Raw genomic sequence first — 14,425 nt, forward strand, 5'->3', positions numbered from 1 at the left:
GAGATGGTGGGACTGATCTAATGGGAGCTGTACTGGGATTGAACGGGAATGTGATCAAGCCGAACCCTCTGAATGTGGTTGACAATGAGGGCTGACTGAGAAAGCAATGATAATGGCATTGGGTTTTGATTCTACCTCATGGACAGGGTTTTTGGGAGCCTATTCTGTTGCTCACATTCCTAGACCTGAATGTATGAGGGAGGGCCTTGGACTTCCCACAGGGCAGGGCACCCTGACTTCTCTTAGGACTGGAGAGGGAGGGGGAGAGGTAGTGGGGGGAGTGGGAGGGAAATGGGAGGAGGGGAGAAGGTAGAAAGTTTTAATAAATAAATTTAAAAAATTTAAAAAAATGAAAAATTTCCAATTTGTCTTGGTAAAATACCTTCAATGTTGTTTCAGTCTTATTCAACAAATCTCTAACTATGTATTCTAGGATGTCTATAAGCATATGATTAGAGGAATCTTCCAACTATTAATATATTTTAAATTATTTGCTGTTATATGTCCATAATCAAGTGAGTGTGTCATAATAATTACATTTAAAATTCAGATAGAAAATTTTGTAAAAAAAATTGCCCTAATAATTAGCAAGTATATTTGCCACTACCACTTTCCATTCCCTAGATGCATAAATTCATAGAACCTCAAATATTTAATAGAATACCTTTTTCTATAAGAATATAATGTATTTTTTATCACACCTAGCATGTCCATATGATTAAGATTCTGCTATTGAAATATCAGCCAATATTTTATGTTGCTTTTATAGGAAACATGTTGCAGATAGAGAAGGATTTTAAATGAACTTTTCCTAATTGTTTAATATTATGGTCATCTAATAAAATTGACGATGGCAATTTGATTTTCTAGAATGAAGTACAAAAAACTCTTCATATTATCTAGTTAAAAGATTAAAATGGGTTTTATTCCTATGGAGAATAATACAATGGGAGTTTTGCAGTAAGGGAGAAATTTGCCTCTGAAAAATTAGGAAAGTAGAAATTTAAAGTCGGGAAATCACAAGGAGGTCAGTGATTGGAAGATTACTCAAAAGGAAACGTTTTATAAGAGGTAAAAGGGGTTTATAGCTAAACATATACGGTCAAATTCTTGATGAAGATGGGTTACAAACGGCAAGAATGAGGAATCTCAACAAATGGCAAGTAAGGGTAAATAGGTATCAAAGAGCAATTTTACTAAAATTGTACATTCTAGAAGGTGACACAGACACCCCAATATCGGGAAGAAGAAAGTTCAGAGGCAAATGATAGAATGTGCTCAAGGAAACAATGTTTGAGTTATCATATTAATGTTTGCCAATCTCGAGTTCTATAGAGAGTGAAATAAAAAAAAAAATAATGTTCAAAAAGCACAGTCTTAAGAGGCTGTGACCTAGGAAAACCATTATCGGTTCTCCAGGGAGGTGAAAGAGGAAGAGATAGAGTATTGGTAAATTTTTACCAAATGCTACTTTTCTGAAATCATAAAACATATCTGCCATAGTACAGATAATATTATTTTGCCGTTTTCATCACAGGCTAAAAAAATCATAATCAATATAGTAATTTAAATAACTGCCTTGCGTCTCTTTTGTCTTAATCGAAAGTGTTTTTTGTCTATTTGTCTGGAATAGTCAGTGAAGAGATAATTATTGAGGTTTAGAGAGCAGGAAAACATCTTTGTATTTGGGGAGATTGTTGATTAAGTGTTTGTGACTGTATAATTAAGACCAGGATGTTCTGCTGAAATGTTGTAATTTGTTCACTATAGTAAGTTTGTTGATAACATAGGTAAATATATCGAGGAGTCTAAATAACTAAACAATTTTTAGACATAGCTGATGGAGTAAAGATACTTAAACAAGGGTAAAAGAATTACTCAAAGATTCTTCAAATATACATGATTGAATCAAATTAATTTAATTTTCACTAAAGCATCATCTCATATGGTTAAGTCTGGGGAGATATGTATAGAGAATTAATTGCCTATATGTGAAGAAAAATGGAAATAAAATAGAAACATTTGTGAATAGACTGAGTTTTACTGATTATCTGTGTCTACAGATCAAACATCACCAGAGAGAGCAACCTATGAATGTTGAGAAAAGATCAGAATGTTTGATATCTATTTTACTTTTTTTTACTTTTTCAAAGAAAATTATCATAAGAGAAATATATAATTAGCTTAGAATTTATTAGTATGTAAAAACTGATATAAAAGAATTTACTTCTTCTGAAGATTCTTCAATGTTAATGGCCTAGCAGGTGTTTTCCTTGATCTGAAACCTTACAGTGTTGTAATTTTCTTTTTTCATTTCAAATGATTCATCCTAATTATCGTTTTTCTCTCAGTTTACTTCTCTCACTTTCTTCCCACCTCTCCTCCAATAAAGATCCTCCCTTGTTTCTGCCTTTCCTTATAAAAGAGACATGCTTCTAAGGGCTAATGTGAAACTAATATATAATAAAATGAGATAAAACAAAAATAATAAGTTGGAATAGGAGAAAGTAAGCAAATAGAAAGAAAAGAGCACTGCCTAAAGAAATATGAGACATCAACAAATAGAGACACGCATCTTCGCACACTCAGGAAGCTAATAATAATTTTTAAGTGAAAGCCATAATATATATGCAAAGGACATTTAGAGTGAATACACACACACACACACACACACACACACACACATATATATATATATGCACGCATATATGTTGTATATATTTATATGCATACACATATACTTATACATGTACATATATGCATATATTCATATATGTATATACATACTTTTTTTAAAGGACATGGTATACAGTATGAGATAAGAAACCTGCAGTGATACATAGAGTTCATTTTATTGGTCATCTAGTGCTGGGCATGCAGTATATCAGCCACTATGGGTAAATATTTGCAATGTCCTTTTTGTATCCTTTTAAATTGCAAAATTGGTGGAGCTATTCCATGCAAACAATTGCTAATGCAATGCCTTTGTCCAAAGTATATGCATAAGCCCTGAGGCCTTGGAGAATATTCTTCCAAAAGTGTGATGAGATCTTAAAATCTACATCATAAAAAATGCATGTAAATTTCCCAATTAATAATGAGTTGTCAAGTGAAAAAAGACAATTTGAGAAAATCTCAGAGATTACAACTATTGTTCCTTTTTTCTTTTATGCAAGTACTGCTATAAGGCTTCTTATTTGCAAGATTTTATGATAGTATGTAATAGAAAAGTGAGTGAGATGTGCATAAAAAGTCAGTCTAGGGAGGATGAAGCACTGACTTATAACTCAATTCTTTCATTCTCTGATAGGAACTAATGCTAACCTTAAAAATATGTGTCAAATTCATCTTCTGTTCTATATCAAAAACATGTGATGTATTGTATACATATAGTAGAAAATGCTTTTCCATCATTAAAATATCCTACTCTATATGGGCATAGCAGTCCAAGCCTATATCCTCAGCACACATCACAATTGGCTAGGCAAATAATCACAACCATCAGGGTATTCAAGCTACAGAATTATATGAAATAAAACTTTTGTTTTACAACAACCTTTGCATTTTATATGTCATTTACCCTCTATCTCCCTGTGTTGTGATTCAAAAGCAAAATGCACTTAAGGCTCATGTATTTGAGCACTTTGTCATGAAGCTGGTGGAAAGCTATTTGTGGAGGTTATGGAACTTTTAGGAAGCGAAGTCTTGCTGGAGGAAGTATGCCAATTTAAATGGCATTTGTGGGTTTATAATTCTACTCCTCCTCTTTGTATTTCTTCCCCTCAGTTACTTCTCATATGTGAAATGTAATGAGCTAGGAACTTTCTGCTCCTCTTGACATACCTTGCCTTCCCTGACATGGTAAGTTGCATATCTCAGAAACCATAAATCAGTATAAACCCCCTTTTCCTTAAGATGCTATGGTCATTGCATTTTATTACAACAATTGAAAAGTAGCTAATCCATCCTAATGCAGTACATATTAAATTGATAACTTTAATAAAATCTTGAGTTATGTAAGTAATCAAATATCTTATTATCTACTTTGATGCGTATTATAAGTAAAAGGTAGAAAAGATATTTTGAAAAGAACGAACTGCATAATGTGCTATTTGGAACAAAGTGAAGGAAAAGGTGCAATACAGTGTAGGAACATAATTTGTAACTAGAACAGATCTCCTAAATAAAGACATGTACCCATATACCTCCATGGTTAGGTAGCTATCACCTTGATGTACAATCATAGCCAATTATCTTTAGAAATATTTGACTCAATAGCTGTCATGGCAGATGCCATAAAATCTCCACAGTTTCTTAAGTTGTAGCACTTGGTTATCACTTAGAGCACAAGATTTGAGACGAGGAGTTTGTCTAGCAAAAGTGGGTGTCTTCTACGAACATATGCCACAATCCCATCTCCAAAATTGAGTCAAATCAAATGTTATGCCTAACTCTGAACCCTACAGATTATGACATTTAAAATGTCTTGATAACATGAGGCTTTTTATGACAGTGAGACACATATGCTCCTGGTTGCACCAATTTATTTCAAAGGAAGGTGGCAAGCACCAAAGAACAATCCAGAAGACATTTGCTTTTATTGTGGCAAAATTAGACACTGGGAAAGAAACCACCCTTGCTTCAACTGCTGACATTTTGCTTCTAAATTGAACAAGCAGGACACAAAAGAAAATGACTGCCAAACTTTGCCAAGACATAAGGATAGTCCTTCAAAATTTCCTGCTTAATGAAGAACAATTTTTTTAAAGTTACAGTTTTCCTTAGTTTTTATGGAAAGTAAATTAGGTACAAAACTTTGGTCTTACCAAGAGAGTATAGATAGTGGAGAGTATTTATTTGAATTTGCCAAATAAAAATGGACCGGATGTTGTGAATGTATTTCTTACATGGTAATTGTTCTTATTATTTATAATTTCATTTTTCTGAAATTAATACCATTCCATTTATATAAACAATACTTGATAATTGTTATTGTGTAAAGTTTTACTATTTTAGAGTTAAAACCTTTCCTTTTTATTTAGACAAAAGGGGGATAATGTTGAGGAAGATTTGTTTATGTTGTTGCTTCAAGAGTGACAATGAACATAGACCTTTGATCAGAGGACATAGTCCACATTCAGCTGGCCAGAGGGGATCATAGTTTTCTGAAGGACTCAGAGGAAGGTAAGAGAGAGACAGGGAAAAAGAAGGAGGGGGTTAGAAAGATTACATGGCATTTTCTATATAGGAAAGTGGAGAAGAGTATGAGTCGATTGTTTTCTCTACTGATCTGTTTAATAGAATACATATCCTCAAAACTTTTAACAGATAGATTCATATCTGTTTCCACCTGAATGGTAGTAGACTCCCTGCCTATATGGCATATCTACGAGTTGGATTTAATTTAAGAACTCCAAATATGCATACTTAATATTTCCCATGTTTCTGATGCACTCAATCTACTTGTTGCTGATCAAACTTTGTTGAATTTATAATTTTATGAGGTTTTTATTCAAATGATTTGTTTAATTAGTACATTTTCTTCAATTCTTTATCTTTCCCTAAGACTTCTGTATTTCACTTCAATAAACTTAATAAAATTTGTTGCTATTATACCCAAATCTGTAAGTTCAAACACTTTTATGGTATTAAACTGAGAAAGTAGAATATGTGGCCCTAAAAGCAAAATAATAAAATGAGCTCAAAACAATTTCCAGGCACATGGAACGAACAAGCACAAAATAGTTTTGCAACTTCTTTTATTGACAATCTCATTGTCCATCAAACTGTTCATCTGAGTTTAAAAGCCTTTAACCTATGATGTTTGGCTTCTAGAAGGGTTGCATGAAAAAAATTAAGTTTCTGTGGTAATGGATGGCCAGTAAACATAACTAAGTTTACAGAGAAATAACACATCCTTTCAATTTAATTCTGGATGATACAACGTTCAAAGAAGATCCACACAAAATCTGTACCAGGGACAACATGGCCATTGCAGTTCCTCATTCTGGTGTACCTTGGATATAATAAGGCAATTCTATCCACTGCCAATGTCTGGAGTAATCACTGTGACATTGGTACTAGGGAAGCAAAATTTATAGTTTAATTGTTCTTACAGAAAGAGCTTTAACAGGTGTTATTCCACAGCCCCCCTTTTCTATATTTAACTCTTTTAAATTGTAATAATCAAGTTTATACAATACTACAATGACAACATTAAATATTACGTACACATGTGCATTTAGTATATGGGGAAATAAAAAAGCATTCAATTTATAGCATAGAGGCATTTATTTTCAAATATATAAAGACGGAAACATCTAAACAAATGCAATTGGGAAACAAAATATTTTTTCTTGTTCTAAAGCTAGTGGGGAATATGGAAAGATTTTGGACAGGGCAATGACATGATCAAAACTGACCTTCTGTAGATTATTCAGAGATGGGTTATGAGCTACCTGTTCTTGGCAGAGTATCATGTAGTTTGTATCATGCTTCTTAATTCATGATCTTTGCTTAAAAAATTATCAATGATTTAACACACTTTATTTTGAAAATGATTCTAGATAATATTTTTGTGTTCTTATTAGGATGAACATCTCATACTAATTGTATCATTTGACATCTCTCTATTTTATGGTCACTCTTTCTATATCTTTATTTTCTAAGAAGTATTTCATTTTAGTTTTTCTTTTTATCATTTTTATTAGATAAATGGAGCTGGGAACAGTGATGCATGCCTGTGATCTTAGAATAAGTCTTCTGAGTTGCTTGAGACCCTGTTCTACAACAATAAGAAGAGAAAAAGAGAAGAAAAGAAGAAATATGAATAAAAAATACTTTTGTTCTTTTACAGATAGCAAAGTTCTTTCTTGAATTGAATTTGGGCTATTTTTTCTGTTTTTTGTCTGTTTATTCTTTCTTAGCAAACTATTTATTATTTGCTGGTTTCCCACAACCCTTTTGCTAAAATTCTTGATTTGGGCCCAATAATTGAGGCCGAGTTTAGCAGAGCAGTAATACTATTACATATGGTGTTAACTGGCACTGTTTTGCACAGTTGGAGACTAGTTTAATGGTAGATTATAAGACACAGTCACATACAAGCCTAATTAACTGACAATGTGACTGAAGGTCTAGATGTGTCCATTTTTTTTAAATTTATATAAGTTAATAAGGTTCTCTGGTCTTTCAAGAAGGAAACTCTAGCTGCCATGGTAGCTGAATTTTCTAAGAGAAAATTTCCAATAATAGGAGTGTGATTATCCTCACGTTTTATCATTTGGTCCCAGCAACTAGAAAAATAAAACTTTCATTGCTCAAGAAAAATTGATAAAAATCAGACTCAAGAGGAAATGCTAGCAACTCTTTATCACAATAAGAGATGCAACCAAAGAGGTTAGGAATTTTTAAGGTATTTTGTTTGAGGAGAAATTTGATTCTGGTCTTCAATAGCTAATTATTGGCAATGAACAAACAAATTAACATTTAAAATTTCAGTTTTTAAGCTTGAAAATTTAAGCTTGAAAAAGTGTGTGTGTGTGTGTGTGTGTGTGTGTGTGTGTGTGTGTGTGAGATTAAATTCTGCAGGAGCTGAAGGAATGTGTGTCTATTAAAAATAATATATTCCTTAACTTTCAGTAAATCTTAATACAACACAGTTTCCTTATCTTCACTGTACCCATTGCAAATATTATCCAACTTTGATTGCTCAGTTTTCCACTTCTGAGATTCAAGTTATGAGTTGCTGATATTTCTAATCAATATCACATTGTTCTTATAATATTATGTTCTTAAGCTCTATGCACATGTCGGGCCTATGATGATTATAAAATAGAAGTTTCTTAAGTAGGTGGCAATAATAATTTCAAATAAAATAAAATATCAGAACTTTATCTTGTTACAGGAAAATGCTCCACTACCTTAGATTTTCCTTCACCTACCATAAGCCAAGTTTGGGGACAAGGCAATTCCCTTAAGTAATGCCAAATTGAATTATGCATTATGCCCCCTGGAAAAGAAACAATAATGATAATAAGAAATATTTTAATTTGAACTTATTAAAAGCCATTTAATGGATATGAATCAGATAGGTCTATAGTAGATGTAAACCATACAGATGTATCTTGAGTTAAACAAATATATGCATCATTCATCTTCTAAAATAAGGAATGTGATTTTAACTTTATTTCTATTAGTTGTTGTGGAAATTGAAAAGTTAATATAATACAATGCCTTGAAATGAGAGCTGTTATATCATCTAGAATATTCTTCCTAACAAGCTTAGAGGAGATTAAATTTGCAAGACAAACTTTCTGTCTCTGAGTTTTTCATCCTGCTCTACAATTAAGAGTGCAGATATCTCCTCTCGACTTATTAAATCCTGTAAATGTGCCTAGAGGCTACTGTAAAGGGAACAGCCACAAAAATGAGATGGAGCAATACATAAATAAGAAATGTGAGTTTAGTATTCATTACTCATGATTTCCAATTTGTGCATGGAAAATGAGCTGAACATTTACATCCATTCTGCTTTACTAATATTGACCAAACAGAATGTTCTCAAGACAGCATTGTTCTGTCTGTGACTGTAGTCAAAAAGAAATTCAAATATTATTTTCCAAATTCTGTTCCTCCAGTGTGAAACATAAATAAGTAATCCCAAAAAGAAAAATAAAGAAAACACCTTCCAACAAATCAGACATACTAAATAACTGGAGTGAACCATTAGTAGGAGTATATAACTTACAGTTTGCAAGTCTGTTTAGCAATGCAATGCTAAGATATTCTGAAATGGAGTATATTGTCATGCTTTAATGTCTTTATGTAAATTGATTTTAATACACTCTTGTTACTAAAATGGTAAACTGGCAACATATACATTGACATGAGAACTTTGGTGACTATATATATTAGATGGATTGCTAAGTATGATAGTTTTCTCCCAAAATAAAATATGATGTAAATACATTATTCAAATTAAAGTTTTCACCTAATTCTAAAAATAACACACTTTAACACTTAAATCTTTAAAAATAGTCAGCTAACAAAAGATTGAAACAAATATTTGGAAAAAAAGAACGACAAAGTATTTTCATATTTGATTTAGGGAAATATGACAAAAATAAAGCCATTTGTATGATATTATAATGTTCTGTGGATAAAACAAATATGATCATAACATATCTTCATTTATTAAGAAAGTGATCCTGAATATTTTCATAGTTGATTTTCAATTTCTTCATCTATATAGGAAATCTTATATACCTTACAATATTGTATATTTTTTGGAGTGTTTACTCTTTTTGCTCAAAACATACTGTTTCTTTAAGAGGGAGCTAATCACTTATCTAAAAATCTATCTTTTACTATTTTCTTGTCCTTATTATCCTTATAATATATATATATATATATATATATATATATTATAATAACAGTTATTTTCTTTCAGTTGTTATGTGGCCAACATTATTGAAAAGTCAAATGATTTACTTTATGAAGTCAATGTGGTTCTTCTGAAATAGTGGAGAAATTTGAAAGGATAGGTGATATATGTCCACTATCCTTCATTTGAGAAGTCCATCATGTTTTTCAAGTGGCCCTATGGTGATTTAGAGCCATAAAAATACTAATATATCACAAGATATGATAACATTGAATTTGAGAAATATTGAGAAGAATAAAGATACAGGCATGAAATAAATAGCCCATAGATGTTCTAGTCTATTTTGAATTGAACAGTTTCCTCTGTTATTTTTGAAAGAAAAGCAGATGTTTTTCATCAGAACATGTTTTATTTATGGCAAAGGGTTTTCTATCACACCTCACCTTGTGAACATGTCATTTGTCTTATCCGGAGCACCTTAGCACATCTGTGAAAGAGCTTTGGCAAATGCACTTGACTTCATCAGCAGATGCAGTGATAGTCAACACTCTACCTCTTAGTCTGACATCTCCTTTTCTGCTGCTTCTACACTATATCATATTAAACTGTTACACATAGAAACATCCTTGGAATCCCAAATTCGTTTTAACAGTTCTTAAAAACTAGTATTGGTCAAAGTTAGAGTTGGATACAAGGCATTTGCTTTATAAAGGTCTTATCTGTATTTAGCTGAATATAATATTTACTTAGCATATATAACAAGAAAAAGATTGCCACAATTTAAGATTATTATTAAAGTGTTTCAATTTTGGGTGAACAATGCTTAGTTGCTTCATTCTTCCTCTATGCTGTTTATGAAAAGCCTGTATTTCTGACACGATTTGACTTTGGAATCAGAACTTAGACAATAGTATAAAGGATCTAGAGATTTATCAGTCAGTGGATTTAAATTCCTGGGGAATCAATGTTCATTTGTTTGTTTCAAAGAGCTGTAGCTTAGCAAGTGTTGAAATGCCTCCAAAATAAGCAAAATAATGTAGCTAATCTATATGCCCTGGACAACACTAACATAATTAATGATAGTTCATTTGTCTATTAAAATATGTTTTGATAATCAATAGGCTGCTATAAAACATTAAGTAATTTCTAATATTTGTAAAATATAACATAACCTTGTTAGTAAACCTAGTTGAAGCATGTAAAATACTGAATTCTGAAGTAATTTCTTTCCAATTGAATATTAGCACACTCCTTTGAAAGTAGAGTTTTGATGAAGGCAAATGCTATATTTTGGAGCATACAGGCAGAAATACACACACACACACACACACACACCACATACACACACATTTGCAGCTCACCTATTTTAAGACAAATAAGATCTTATCTTAAAGATGTTTAGCATCTTGAATAATTAATATCTATTCTTAGATAAACAAATAATGTGAATTCTTATTTCCAATGGTAGAATCTCTAATACACACAGAAAGTACCAAAAATATTCTCTCTCTCTCTCTCTCTCTCTCTCTCTCTCTCTCTCTCTCTCTCTCTCTCACACACACACACACACACACACACACGCATACATACACACACACGCACACATACACACACACAAAGAGAAAGAGAGAGAGAGAAAGATTCACACTTTATTTTGTAACCTAGGATGGCTCTGAACTCAAAATCTTGTCTCAGATTTTTAGTGCTAGATTTCAGGCCTGAACTTTCAAACATGACTGGAGAACAAACAGAATGTCTTCTTAGCAATTCCTACCCAGATTCCCTTCTCGTTTCATTTCTTCTTCAAATTTTGATGGTTTATCTATCCCTTATACCACACTCTTTTTTCCCCTGTCATTTTGAGAACGGATCCCTGAGTTAAACAAGTGCTTCAGTTTGAGCTCTAACCCCAGCCACTAGCATAGACCTGGAGGTCAAATCGCATTCATCTATACACTGAATGAAGCCAAACTGCTAAAGTTGTTTTAACAAAGCATTGTAATAGCCACATATAACATGTCACTCTGAATGCAGACGATTAGGGAAAAGTGAACTTTGCATGATTTTAAGTGGACAATTGTAAACTCTGAAATATCTAAAATAAATATAAAAAAGTAAAGGAAACTCTGTAAAGTGGGAGTTTCTATTACTAACATGTAGACTGAATAACCTAGTGTATGTTGGAAACTGAATAATAGTTTTCAGTGTTTGTTGCACGGTGTGAACAAATGTCAAGAGATAAAGCCAAAATGGTAAACTACAATCAGGTGATAAAAACCTTTAAAAACTAAAGAAAAATAATATTTATCTTGAAAATGATCAGGCGCACTGAATAGAGAAAACCCAATAAATTTTACAAAGCCAAAGAAGCAGGGCAGAAATCCATACAAAGAGACCAGTTGAAAAACCTGCTCTATAAAGCTTACTCATCAATGCCTACTACTCAAGGTGTTAGAGTCGTATATGAGTTAATAGTGGGATAGTTTTCAGATATAATAATGTGAGTTCAGTCAAGGTAGAGATCCAAAAGCCAATTTCATGAAAATATTAATGTGATAAGCAATGCATGTTCAAGCAGATAGCTTATCAATTCAATCATTGATTACATTTAATTCTGAGGTGGATGAAGAGATTTTTCAGAAGTAGGGTATGCATGATAGACTAATTGCACCCCAGAAGTCAAGAACAGACAGAGAATGAAAAGATTCCCTCAAATTATGATTCTAATAACATATATACGGAGAAATAGTGGATTCTCCTGGAATGGAAAAGTTCTCAGCTTATTAATAGAAAGTGATGAAATTGTTTTAGATTTCCCTGGTTCCTGTGTACTGCTGAGATAGATCAGTTCAGTGATCGATACATTTGATGCTCATTCAGGAAGCAATCTGCAAAGTTCCTAGTGATCAGGACTCCGTTTCAGACTCTATCATGTCTGACTGCTTTCTCTTTTTCTCTTTGCTGTTTTCTTGTTATTTCTCTAATCATTAAATGATAAATCACCCCTGAATATAGCTCTTGATTCTCATATCTGCTTAATGTGAGCTGACTGACCTGAACATTTCTTCCTATCTCAAGCAACCAACTACCACACAGGGATACCTGTTTTGAAGAAAAAAGAAAATCTATAGTCTGATAGTCAATTCTAATATACTCTCCAGCCTGGAGACCATTAGACAGTTCAGGATCATTTCCTACTATCTACTAGATATTTCATACCCATATCCAATATGTTTCTCAAATTTCTAGGTCCACAATTGAGTTTTTCACTCTCAGAAAATGATTCTATTCTTGTATGTGTCTCAGACTAAGGATCTTCCTCTCTCTTTTCTGTGCCTGTTATAACACATATTAGATCTGTCAGTCTCTGACCTTGGCAACTGGTCTTCTGGCTTCCATAATTTCCACACCTCTGCTGTGGTAGTAGCAGTAAAAGATAATTTACAACACTTACTCTATGCTAACACTTGCTAATTGACTCACATATATCAGGGAAAAATATTCTATATCTATACACAAAGAATTCTATGTCACATTGAACACTATTTTTAACTTATAATGTGGAGGTCATGTTTCCGCTCCTTTTCTGCTTCTCACACAATTGCAGCCTTGTACATTTATACATTGTGTTATTCATTATATACCTCATAAAAATCCCTAGTCGCTCATCAAATCTAAAATATTCAAATAATTTTTAATTGCTTCATTTGTTATAAATTTTAGATTTGCGGTAGGTTTAGTTTTGGCTATTTTTGTGTATAAAATCAGTGTATACCCTCAACATAGCTCTGATGAGTAATCTGTCAGTTGTAAAGTACTTATCTTTCTCTTATCCGCCAGCACATTTCAATGTGTTAGCAAACTATTTCTGCTCTATTTCCTTCTCTCTATACTTCTACTGACACCATCCTTTTTGCAATAACGTCTTTCTTATGATTCAATGAGAAGTTTCACTATTTGTTACTGACACTATTTATTATACGTTAGTACTGGGACTGCTGGAACTATGGAAAGTGCTCAACAGCTAAGCTCTTACCACACAAACTGAGGACTTGAGTTTGAATCCACAAAACACACATAAAAATCAACATAGTCACACTCCTCTGACAAACCAGAAGTTGGAAGAGTAAGAGCCCATGAATGTTCCTTGGCTAGCTAGCTTGAGCCATGGATGGAAACAAGAGATCATGTTTCAAACACAGTAGAAAGTAATAACTGACACTCAAGGTGGTCCTCTGAGCTTCTCATCAGTTTACCTCTCTGTCTCTGTTAGTCTCTCTCTCTCTCTCTCTCTCTCTCTCTCTCTCTCTCTTTCTCTCTCTCTCACCCACACACATGCATAACACACACACATGAAGAAAAGTTGAATTCAAAATAAATTATATGTAAAATTCATAACCAAAGTCTACAAATTTTGATATGATTACTGTTATGATAAATTTATCTAATTCTATATAATCCATCATCATAATGGTAATTCAACTCTGTTGCTGATATTTTATTGTGTAAAAATAATTTAAATATGTAGCAGCATTTCACTTGTATTTTAATACATAAAAAATGCCTGAGCATCATAAAAGTAAAACAGCCACACTGCTCAGCCTTATAGACCATGCAACAATAACACAACCTTTTTATTCCAGTAGCCTAACTAGTTTATCACAGAAACTGGGCAGTGCATGTCTTTAATCCCACTGGTGCAAAAATAGTCCCCAAAAATAGAGAAGATTATTAAATGGGAGGAGATTGCTCTCAGATACGTTTTCACTCTGAGATTCCTAGAGGCAGGATAGCCATTTTCAGTCTGAGGTTGATGTAAGAAAGAATGGCTGACTGCTTTGCTTTTGGGGTCTTCAGGTTAAACCCCAGTTTTTCTCCCTGAGGCTTTTTAAATCATACTTCATTTGGCACCCAACATGGGAATTGCCTTAGTACTTCAACTATAAACCTGGACTCTCAGGAAGCCAAGGAATGGGGTGAGTCCATCCACCAAAGTCGTGGCTTTAATCTTAGCCATATTGCTTAGGAAGTTAAAGACTC

Source organism: Microtus oregoni, unplaced genomic scaffold (assembly GCF_018167655.1).
Source record: "Microtus oregoni isolate MIOR12 unplaced genomic scaffold, Mior012 000021F_ref0000039, whole genome shotgun sequence".
Lineage (NCBI taxonomy): Eukaryota > Metazoa > Chordata > Mammalia > Rodentia > Cricetidae > Microtus > Microtus oregoni.